The sequence below is a fragment of the Suricata suricatta genome, unplaced genomic scaffold (genome assembly GCF_006229205.1).
Source record: "Suricata suricatta isolate VVHF042 unplaced genomic scaffold, meerkat_22Aug2017_6uvM2_HiC HiC_scaffold_96, whole genome shotgun sequence".
Lineage (NCBI taxonomy): Eukaryota > Metazoa > Chordata > Mammalia > Carnivora > Herpestidae > Suricata > Suricata suricatta.
The window spans coordinates 13,154-23,070 of NW_021917109.1; the positions used below are offsets into that span (position 1 = coordinate 13,154).

The 9,917-nt window shown below is 41.9% G+C and overlaps 1 pseudogene; it reads left to right on the forward strand.

The window, feature by feature from the left end:
- Positions 1-4,335: 4,335 nt before the first annotated feature.
- LOC115285357 lies at positions 4,336-9,413 on the forward strand (annotated as a pseudogene).
- Positions 9,414-9,917: the final 504 nt, after the last annotated feature.

A 9,917-nucleotide genomic window follows, 5' to 3' on the forward strand; every position in this document is an offset into this window, starting at 1 on the left:
GAGTTTATTTTTGTGAATAGTGTAAGAAAGTGGTCTAGTTTTGTTCTTCTACATGATGCTGTCCAGCTCTCCCAGCACCACCTGATAAAGATGCTGTCTTTTTTCCACTGGATACTCTTTCCTGCTTTATCAAGATTAATTGGTCATACATTTGTGGGTCCAGTTCTGAGCTCTCTATTCTATTCCATTGGTCTGTGTGTCTGTTTTTGTGCCAATACCATACTGTCTTGATGATGACAGCTTGGTGTAGTAGAGGCTAAAGTCTGGGATTGTGATACCACCTGTTTTGGTTTTCTTCTTCAATATTACTTTGGCTATTTGGGTTTTTTTGTGGTTCCATACGAATTTTAAGATAGTTTGTTCTAGTTTTGAGAAGAATGCTGGTGCAATTTTGATGGGGATTGCATTGAATGTGTAAATTGCTTTGGGTAATAATGACATTTTCACAATGTTTATTCTTTCAGTCCATGAGCATGGAATGTTTTTCCATTTCTTTGTGTCTTCTTCAATTTCTTTCATAGGTCGTCTGTAGTTTTCAGCATACAGGTCTTTTACATCATTGGTTCGGTTTATTCCTAGGCATTTTATAATTTTTTGTGCAATTGTGAATAGGATCCATTTCTTGATTTCTCTTTCTGTTGCTTCATTTTTGGTGTATAAGAATGCAACCGATTTCGGTACATTGATTTTGTACCCTGCGACTTTACTGAATTCATGAATCAGTTCTAGAAGGCTTCTGGTGGAGTTGATTGGGTTTTCCATGTAGAGTATCATGTCATCTGCAAAAAGTGAAAGTTTGATTCTTCCTTGCCAATTATGATGTCTTTTATTTCCTTTTGTTGTCTGATTGCTGATGCTAGGACTTTCAGCACTATGTTAAACAGCAGTGGTGAGAGTGGACACCCCTGTCGTGTCCTGATCTCAGGGGGAAAGCTCTCAGTTTTTCCCCATTGAGGATGATATTAGCTGTGCGCTTTTCATAAATGGCTTTTATGATGTTTAAGTATGTTCCTTCTATCCCGACTTTCTCGAGGGTTTTTATTAAGGGATGCTGTATTTTGTCAAACGCTTTTTCTGCATCTATCTACAGGATCATATGGTTTTGATCTTTTCTTTTGTTAATGTGATGTATCACATTGATGGATTTGCGAATATTGAACCAGCTCTGTAACCCAGGAATGAATTCCACATGGTCTTGATGGATAATTCTTTTTATATGCTGTTGAATTCGATTTGCTAGTATCTTGTTGAGTATTTTTGCATCCGTATTCATTAAGGGTATTGGCCTGTAGTTCTCTTTCTTTGTTGGGTCTCTGTCTGGCTTTGAATTAAAGTGGTATGTGCTTTGTAGAATGAGTCTGGAAGTCTTCCTTCCATTTCTGTTTTTTGGAATAACTTGAGAAGGATAGGTGTTAACTCTGCTTTAAATGTCTGGTAGAATTCCCCTGGGAATCCATCCAGCCCTGGGCTTTTATTTGTTGGGAGATTTTTGATAACTGATTCAATTTCTTTACTGGTTATGGGTCTGTTCAGATTTTCTATCTCTTCCCTTTTGAATTTTGGTAGTGTACGTGCATTTAGGAATTTGTCCATTTCTCCTAGATTGTCCAGTTTGTTAGCATATAATTTTTCATAGTAATCTCTGATGATTGTATTTCCGAGGGATCAGGTGTAATAGATTCCTTTTCACTCATGATTTTGTGTATTTGGATGTTCTCTCTTTTCTTTCTGAGGAGCCTAGCTAGAGGTTTATCAATTTTGTTTATTTTTTCAAAAAACCAACTCTTGTTTTCGTGATCTGTTCAGTTGTTTTTATAGGTCCTATATTGTTGATTTCTGCCCTGATATTTATTATTTCTCTTCCTCTCCTGGGTTTGGGATGCTCTTGCTGCTACCTTTCTAGTTTCCTTAGGTGCTCTATTAGACTTTGAGTTTGCGCTTTTTCTAGTTAGCTGAAATAGGCCTGGATTGCAATAAACTTTCATCTTAGGACTGCCTTTGTGACCCGTCTCACAGGTCAGTCAACGCAGGTCCTGAGGGAGGGAGAGAGAATTGGGGGGCAGGGAGCACAGAAAATGGAGGCAAGACAAGTCTCTGATCAAGCCTCGTTTATTGAGAGAACACACACGTCTTTTAAAGGCAGAAAACGGACAACTTGACGTAAGTCGGTTGCTAAGAAACAAGGGCAAGGATAAGGGAGAAACTAAAATTGCAGATTCAGCATAGCACAGTGCCTGGGAAACTGATAGGAAGGCCCAGTCTACAGGCCCCGAGCCTGGGAAACCGATAACGCAGCTCCGCTGAGCTGGGAGTGATGATGCAGTTCTGCTGAGTTGGGAGTGATAACACAGTTCTGCAGAGCTGGGAGTAACAATACAGCTTTGCTCTGCGGGCTGCTGATCTTGCAAGGTCGAGGCACATATCTCTTCTTCCGGCAGCTCTTCTGGTGCAAGGCACATCTCTTTTCTTCTCCGGCAGCTCCCGACACCTTTGCTGTGTCCCAGAGCATTTGGATTGTTGTATTTTCGTTTTCATTTGTTTCCATATATTTTTTAATTTCCTCTCTAATTGCTTGATCGCCCAATCACTCTTCCGTAGGGTAGTTTTTAACCTCCACATTTTTGGAGGTTTTCCAGACTTTTTTCTGTGGTTGATTTCAAGTTTCATAGCATTGTGATCTGAATCACACTGTGAGTGTGCATGGTATAATCTCAGTTCGTTTGTATTTATGGAGGGCTGTTGTATGACCCAGTATGTGATCAGTCTTGAGAATGTTCCATGTGCACTCGAGAAGTAAGTGAATTCCCTAGCTTCAGGATACAGAGTTCTAAATATATCTATTAATTTCTAAAATCACTAAAAAAACAATGGACCTGAACGGCACACTGGACCAGGGGTGTTGTCACAGTTTAAGTTGTGGATGAATTTGATTGTTTCAGTAGTAAAGCCAGGAAACCTTAATTTTTATTTAGATTTTTGATTCTTCAGATTTTTTAATTTTAAGGTCGACATAGTGCAGCATAAGATTCAGCAAAAGGCAAAAACGATCATTACTCGAGGCTTGGTAACGCAATGTCATATGTTACAACTTTTGTGCGTTTACTGCCATCTAGTGTTTTCTTTAAAAACTGAGGACACTTGACTGCTCTTTTATTTGTAGAATGTTACAGACATTTGTTACAGGCTGATCAAGAGCATAGCCTACCAGTGTATGAAACCATTTGAAAATTCCCTTTTTTAGGTTAGAAATATCCAAAGTATGGTGGTATTATATAGTCCAGCCCATAAGATTAAGTCAATATCCAAATAATGTATTTTAAAAATAAGTACTATCCTCACTTATGAGGCAAATTTAATGTCCTTATTTGATGTCCCTTCAAGTAAAGGGTCAGAGCTTTCAGTGAGGAATGACCCTGGGGCGGCCGGCTCCTCCATTGGTAGAGCACGCAGCTCATGATCTCATGGTCCTGAGACTGAGCCCCTGTTGGGCATGGAACCCACTAAACAAAAGTCAGGGGGAAGTGAGGAATTACACAGAGATTCCTAATTCCTATGAAAATAGAAACGACTTAAATTCTCTAAATAGCCTGTGTTCGATAATCTCTTATTTTAGTACTAAGTGCATTCACAGTCCTCTTTTAACTCTAAACTTGGCAAGATGCACCAGGTGTCCATTCTGAATGCGAACAGTTCACCTGCTAAGTGCTATTTGTTTCCTAAGGTAAAAGCAAATCAACTCTTCACCCCAGAAGTTATCCTGCATTTCTCATGCTTAGGTCCTTGTGTCCGGCAAGCCAGTTCCTACCATGCATATTTAACTGGTAGTTTAAAAAGTGTCGCTTAATTGCAGTTTCTTAAATAATAATTAAAAAAAAGAAGTTAGGTGATTTTCTTTTTCTTCTAGCGCTGCTTAGAAACCGAACGGATTCTCATCAGCTTGTAATGACTAAGGGTGTCTTTTGAGAATTGGACAGAGGCCTTTGGGTTCTTTTATGCCCTAACTCACAGAGTTTATTTTTCTCTTTTTCAAAAATGGTTTTAGACTTACAGAAAAGCTGCAAGCATAATAGAGATAATCCTTATATTTATTTTTTATTTATGAGGATTCACTCGTTTGGAACATTGTTCCACACGAGTGCTGGCTGCCTCTCGATTGATTTATATTTGCATCTCTGTATGAATACTTGTGGGTACTTGGAAGATTCTGTCCTCTCCTGCCCCTCAGTGCATCAGGGCCCTGGGCTGGTCACTGCATCTTGTGAGCCTGTCTCCTTGACCACAGACTGAACCCAGTACGTTTCTTCTACAGGGACACTTTGAGGAGTAGACGTAACAGCTGTGTGACAGATGTCTGGTGCAGATGCTTGGTGAGTGCAGGTCTTGGTGAGTGCCCTCTGATCAGACAAGATACAGACACACTGCGACCTTCCCCACATGGTGCTGGGCACTTGGCGGAGGTACGGGGGTGAGAGGTGCTGTTCTCACTGGCTCAGCAGTGGCAGAGGGAAGCTGTCGTTGTGTTGTCTTGATTGCCATCATCGTCATGATGTGTGAAGCAGGCAGAGTAGCAGCATGGAGGTGGCTTGGGGTGTCCGAGTCTGGAGGTAGCTGGTTAGTCCCTCCGCCCTTTCTCTTCACTTCTGGGGGCCTTGGTTTGCTCAGGTGTAAAATGCAGGCATTGGTGAGGGATAGCGGACCTGAGAGGTGCCAGGTTGGGCCCGAAGGAGGAAGTGAAAAAGTGGTGACAGTGAACAGGGACACCGCCGTCAGTGGGTTAATATCTTAGCAGCAGGCTCTTCTGTCTCCCTCAGCTTATAGCTAGCTACCTTGACCTCGGCTTGTTCCCCAGTGTAACATTGAATTGGTTATGTTTATGTTGCAGTTTCTGGATTATACGTTAATCTCCCTCTCTTGGGTTTCCCTCCTATGACTTACCTCCATTGTTTCCTCTTTCCAATCCCGGAGCCCCCTCCCCACCCGTTTTCGCACCAGCTCTTGCTGATTGTGACACCATCCAGTTCCCTCACTGAAAGCACACATCCCCCCGTTCTAGACTACCACAGCGGATCGTCACTGGCCTCCTCGCTGTGCACTTTCTCTCATCTGCCCCATGTTCTCTGCTTCTGCAGTGGTTGTTCCAAAACACAATTCTGATCACGTTTCTCCTCTACAGTGGAGCGGCCCTCAGTGCAAATCTGTGGCTTACAGGAGAAGTGCCTTGGTTGAGTGTCAGAGTCTGTCTGGTGTCCTTTCCCCTTCACCTCCCCTGCTATCCCATTTCACCCTTGGACATCCCAGAGCCCTTTCTGTTGCTGCCAGCTGGTAACCCACACTGCCCTGACAATCCATGTTGTCACAAATGGCAAGGTCTCATCCCTCTTTTATGACTATGTAATATTTCATTGTGTGTGTATACATGTACATATAAATACATGAATATATGAATATATGTACATGCGCGCACACACCACATCTTCCTTATCCATTCATCTATCACTAGACACTTAGTGTGCTTCTATATTTTGGCTATTGTAAAGAATGCTGCAATAAACATAGTAGACAGTGGTGCATGTATCTTTTCAAATTAGTGTTTTCACTTTCTTTGAGTAAATATCCAGTTGTGGAATTATTGGATCATATAGTATTTCCATTTTTAAGTTTTTGAGGAACCTCCATACTGTTTTTTCACAATGGCTGCATCGGTTTACAGTCCCATCAACAGTGCATGAGGGTTTCTTTTTCTCTACATCCTTATAACACTTGTTATTTCTTGTCTTTTTTATTTTAGCCATTCTGACAGGTGTGGGGTGATACCTCATTGTGGTTTTGATTTGCATTTCCCTGATGTTGAGTGATATTGAACATCTTGTCATGTGTCTGTTGGCCGTCTGGATGCCTTCTTCAGAAAACTATCTATTCAAGTCTTCTACCTGTTTTTTAATTGGTTTATTTGTTTGTTTTGGTGTTGAGTTGTATACGTTTTTAATATATTTTAGATATTAACTCTTTGTCAGATACACCATCAGCAAATATCTTCTGCCATTCAATAGATTGCCTTTTTGTTTTATTGATGGTTCCCTTTGCTGTGCAAAAGTGTTTTATTTTGATGTACTCCAAACAGTTTATTTTTGCTTTTGTTTGCCTTACCTCAGGAGACATGTCTAGAAAAATGTGTCTATTGATAGCCTATGTCAGAGAAATTACTGCCTGTGTAATCTTTAGGATATTTATGGTTTCAGGACTCGCATTTAGGTCTTTACTCCATTTTGAGTTTATTTTTGTGAATACTGTTGGAAACTGGTCCAGCTTCATTCTTTTGCATGTAGCTGGCCAGTTTTCCCAGCACCATTTATTGAAGAGACTGTCTTTTCCCCATTGTATATTCTTGCCTCCTTTGTCATAGGTTAATTTGCCATCTAACTGTGGGTTTATTTCTGGGCTCCCTATCCAATTCTGTTCATCTGTGTGTCTATTTTTGTGCCAGGACCAGACTGTTTTGATTACTGTAGCTTTGTAGTATATCTGAAATCTGGAATTGTGATACCCCCACCTCTGTTCTGCTTTTTCAAGATTGCTTTGGCTGTTCGGGGTCTTTTGTGGTTCTGTATAAATTTTAGTATTTATTCTAGTTCTGTGAAAAATGCTATTGGTATTTTGATAGGGATCACATTGAATCCGTAGATTGCTTTGTGCAATGTGGACTTTTTGACAATACGAATTCTTCCAATCATGAGCATGGAATATTTTTACATTGTGTCATCTTCACTTTCTAAGAATATACTCTTTATGTCTGCATTTAAGTAAAGGCTAAGAGCAGGTAAAGTTAATCTATGTTAAAAATCAGGGTAGTCACCACCATTTTTAGAGTTATACGTTACTGGAAAGGAGCACAAAGTGGGTGCTTTTTTGAATGTTGGGCTCAATTTGGAAAACAAATAAAAATGGAGCAGGAGGAGGGACTGTTCTCAGCTCGGAGGGAAGAGTTCTGGCTGTGCCCTGGGGGCTGGAGGATTGAGAATGTGAACTGGCTTCCCCCAGTGGACAAATGTGGGTATGCATTCAGTGTTTAAAGGTGGGACAGCACAGGCCTTTCCTGGACGCCTCATAGTGCCAGCCAATTTGGGAGTAGGGTGAAGATTCTGGGCTCAGGAATGGGTAACAGCATGTCAGGAGGACCTGAAATCAATCTTTCTGTCCTGCTACAGAAATCTGGGCTCAGCCAGGCTGAGAGGGGACAAATGACTTCCTTGAAGGGAAGGTCAGGAAGCCCAGGGAAAGGTGGACCCTACCCCAGCTGAGGGCTCTTTGTCTGCCCCACTAGGCATTCCGGGCTGGGCTTGGACGTCAGCTTTACTCAGGTACTAGATGCTAATCCAGTAAAGTAGGTAGTGATCCCATTCTAGAAGTGAGGGAACTGAGGCCCAGGTAGTTTGGTTTATGTAAATAGCAGAATTAAGGTTTCAACCCGGGCCTAACTCTACACCGAGCCCTAAACCATGATTCTCTGAAGTGTCTTAACCTCTTTGGTTCCACGGCTCCCTCTGACAGTCTGGTGAAACTTGTGGGCCCATCTCAGAACATTTTTAAAAATCATAAAATAAAATACATAAGGGGGAGCAGGGGAGGGAAAAATATATAAGATTAGCGATCCTATTGAAATTGCCAAGAACTGCTGATCTTACTAAAAGAGATACCACAATATTTTTTCAGTTGCGGCATGGCATATGCTATTTATGTGTTTCTTTTTTGATGTCTTAAATACAGGTGGGTCTGGAAACAGAATTTTCAGAAAGTGATTTTGAGATGTCTGCTACACTGGTGATGTGAATAAAAGTATCAGTGACTTCACTGGTGACAAATCATGTATCACATTCTATTTGAAGGAAACGCTGAATTTCCATCAGAGGTCAGAGAAAATAAGGATCCAATCTTGTTCTTATCTAACTATGTGGATCTCCTGCATACTAGGCTGGGTCCATTGGGGATCTGGGGACCCCAGATTAAGACTCCTCGATTCTGTTGTCTCCAACTCCTCTCCCCTTCCCACTGACTATTTCCAGAGCTTTGATGGAAACCAGCCTGTGAGCTGTAACTTGCAAAGAGTGCCGGGTGTTTTTGAAACAAGAAACAAAGATCATGGGGCACAACGGACACTTAACTCAGGTGTGCAATGTCTTTGACAGGCTGCTGGATGTAGAAATACCCAGAAATAAGATGTAGCCTTCCTTTTAAGAAACCCCAGCCTGGGTAAACGCAGTATCTTCAAGTCGTTTATGAGTAACCCCCAAATGAATTAAACAGACAAGAATTGAATGCTTTGGGGACCAAGGAAGAGCAAACCTATGGGCTGGGCAGTCCAGGAAGTTCTGGAAAGAGGTAACAGTAGGGCTGGCAGCAGGTAGTTCAATGCAGTTGCCAGATGGCCTGTGTTCAAAACCTGACTCCATCACTTCCTAGCTATGGGCAATCTATCTGATCTCTTTATACCTCAGCTTCGTCATCTGTAAAATGGAGTGAACCTAATACTTCATAGGGTTGGTGTGAAGATGAATGAGTTTAAGTGCTGTTAGCCATAATAAAGGTGCTGATTATCATTGGATAGGTGGGCAGATAGAAGGATGACACCTTTCTGGGATTAGGGACAGCTTGAGCTATGCAGAGCCTAGATTGTTTTCTTGTGAAGGGAGCAGGCCAAGGAGGACCACTGGCTGAAAGGTTTAAGGCATACTTTATTTTCATAATTATGGTTTTGTTTTATTTTGCATTGGGGAATAGCATCAAAGCTTTGATTTTATGGAAAGTCTTCCGTAAGACAGGGCTGGTATGAATATTTAAGTTTCAAAAAAGTGATGAGTTCTCGTCCCATCGGCAGCAGCGGCAGATTGTGCGGACATGGTCAAGATTAAGGCTCGAGACCTTCGCGGCAAGAAGAAGGAGGAGCTGCTTAAACAGTTGGAAGACCGGAAGGTGGAAGTGTCCGAGCTGTGTGTGCATTGCCAAGGTGACAGGCAGGGCGACCTCCAAGCTATCCAAGATTCGGGTTGTTTGAAAATCCATCGCCCACGTTCTCACTGTCCTCAACCAGACTCAGAAAGAAACCTCAGGAAATTGTACAAGGGTAAGAAGTACAAGCCCCTGGATCTGTGGCCCAAGAAGACACGTGCCATGCGTCGCCGGCTAAACAAGCATGAGGAAAACCTGAAGACCAAGAAGCAGAAGCCAAAGGAGCGGCTGTACCCACTGCGGAAGTACGCAGTCAAGGCCTGAGCACAGGCATCAATAAAACACAAACAAACTGCCCCCTCCCCAAAAAGTGATGAGTTGACTCCAGAGGACGGGAGACCAGCCCACGCACCCCCAGCCGAACGGTCCCTGAGTAGGTGGTTGGTGTCGGCGAATTATCTATAGGAAAGAAAGAAGACAGACAACGTGAATGGTGATAAAGCCACACTTTACTAAGAAAGTCAGTGTCTTTTATGCTATAGGGGATTATACATTTTTTTTTCTTTAATGATTACATAGTTTATGGTCCTTGAGAAAGTAAAAACATGCTCTGGGAAGGATCATTTTTTATCACAGAAGAGAGAACAGCCGTGAGAACAGAAGTAAAACAGGAATGAGGGAGTCTGTCTCTCAAAGAATCTTCTTTTCTTCAAGGCCGTTTGGCAGTTATGTCTGGGCAAGACACTTATTATCGAAAAAGTTAATTTTGAACAGAGGATTGTGTTTGCCTCCAACAGCAGGCAATGAACTGGGAACAGAAATAATGTAAGGGAAAGCTGGCGCCACTAACTGACCCAAGTTGATTCAAAACTTAAAGGTATTTGCCTTTTTTGCTTTTGCAAAGCAATGAGAAAAATCATAGACAGGTTAAATAGAAGCCACATGTGCAGCCCAGGAGGCCAAATGTTGCTTCA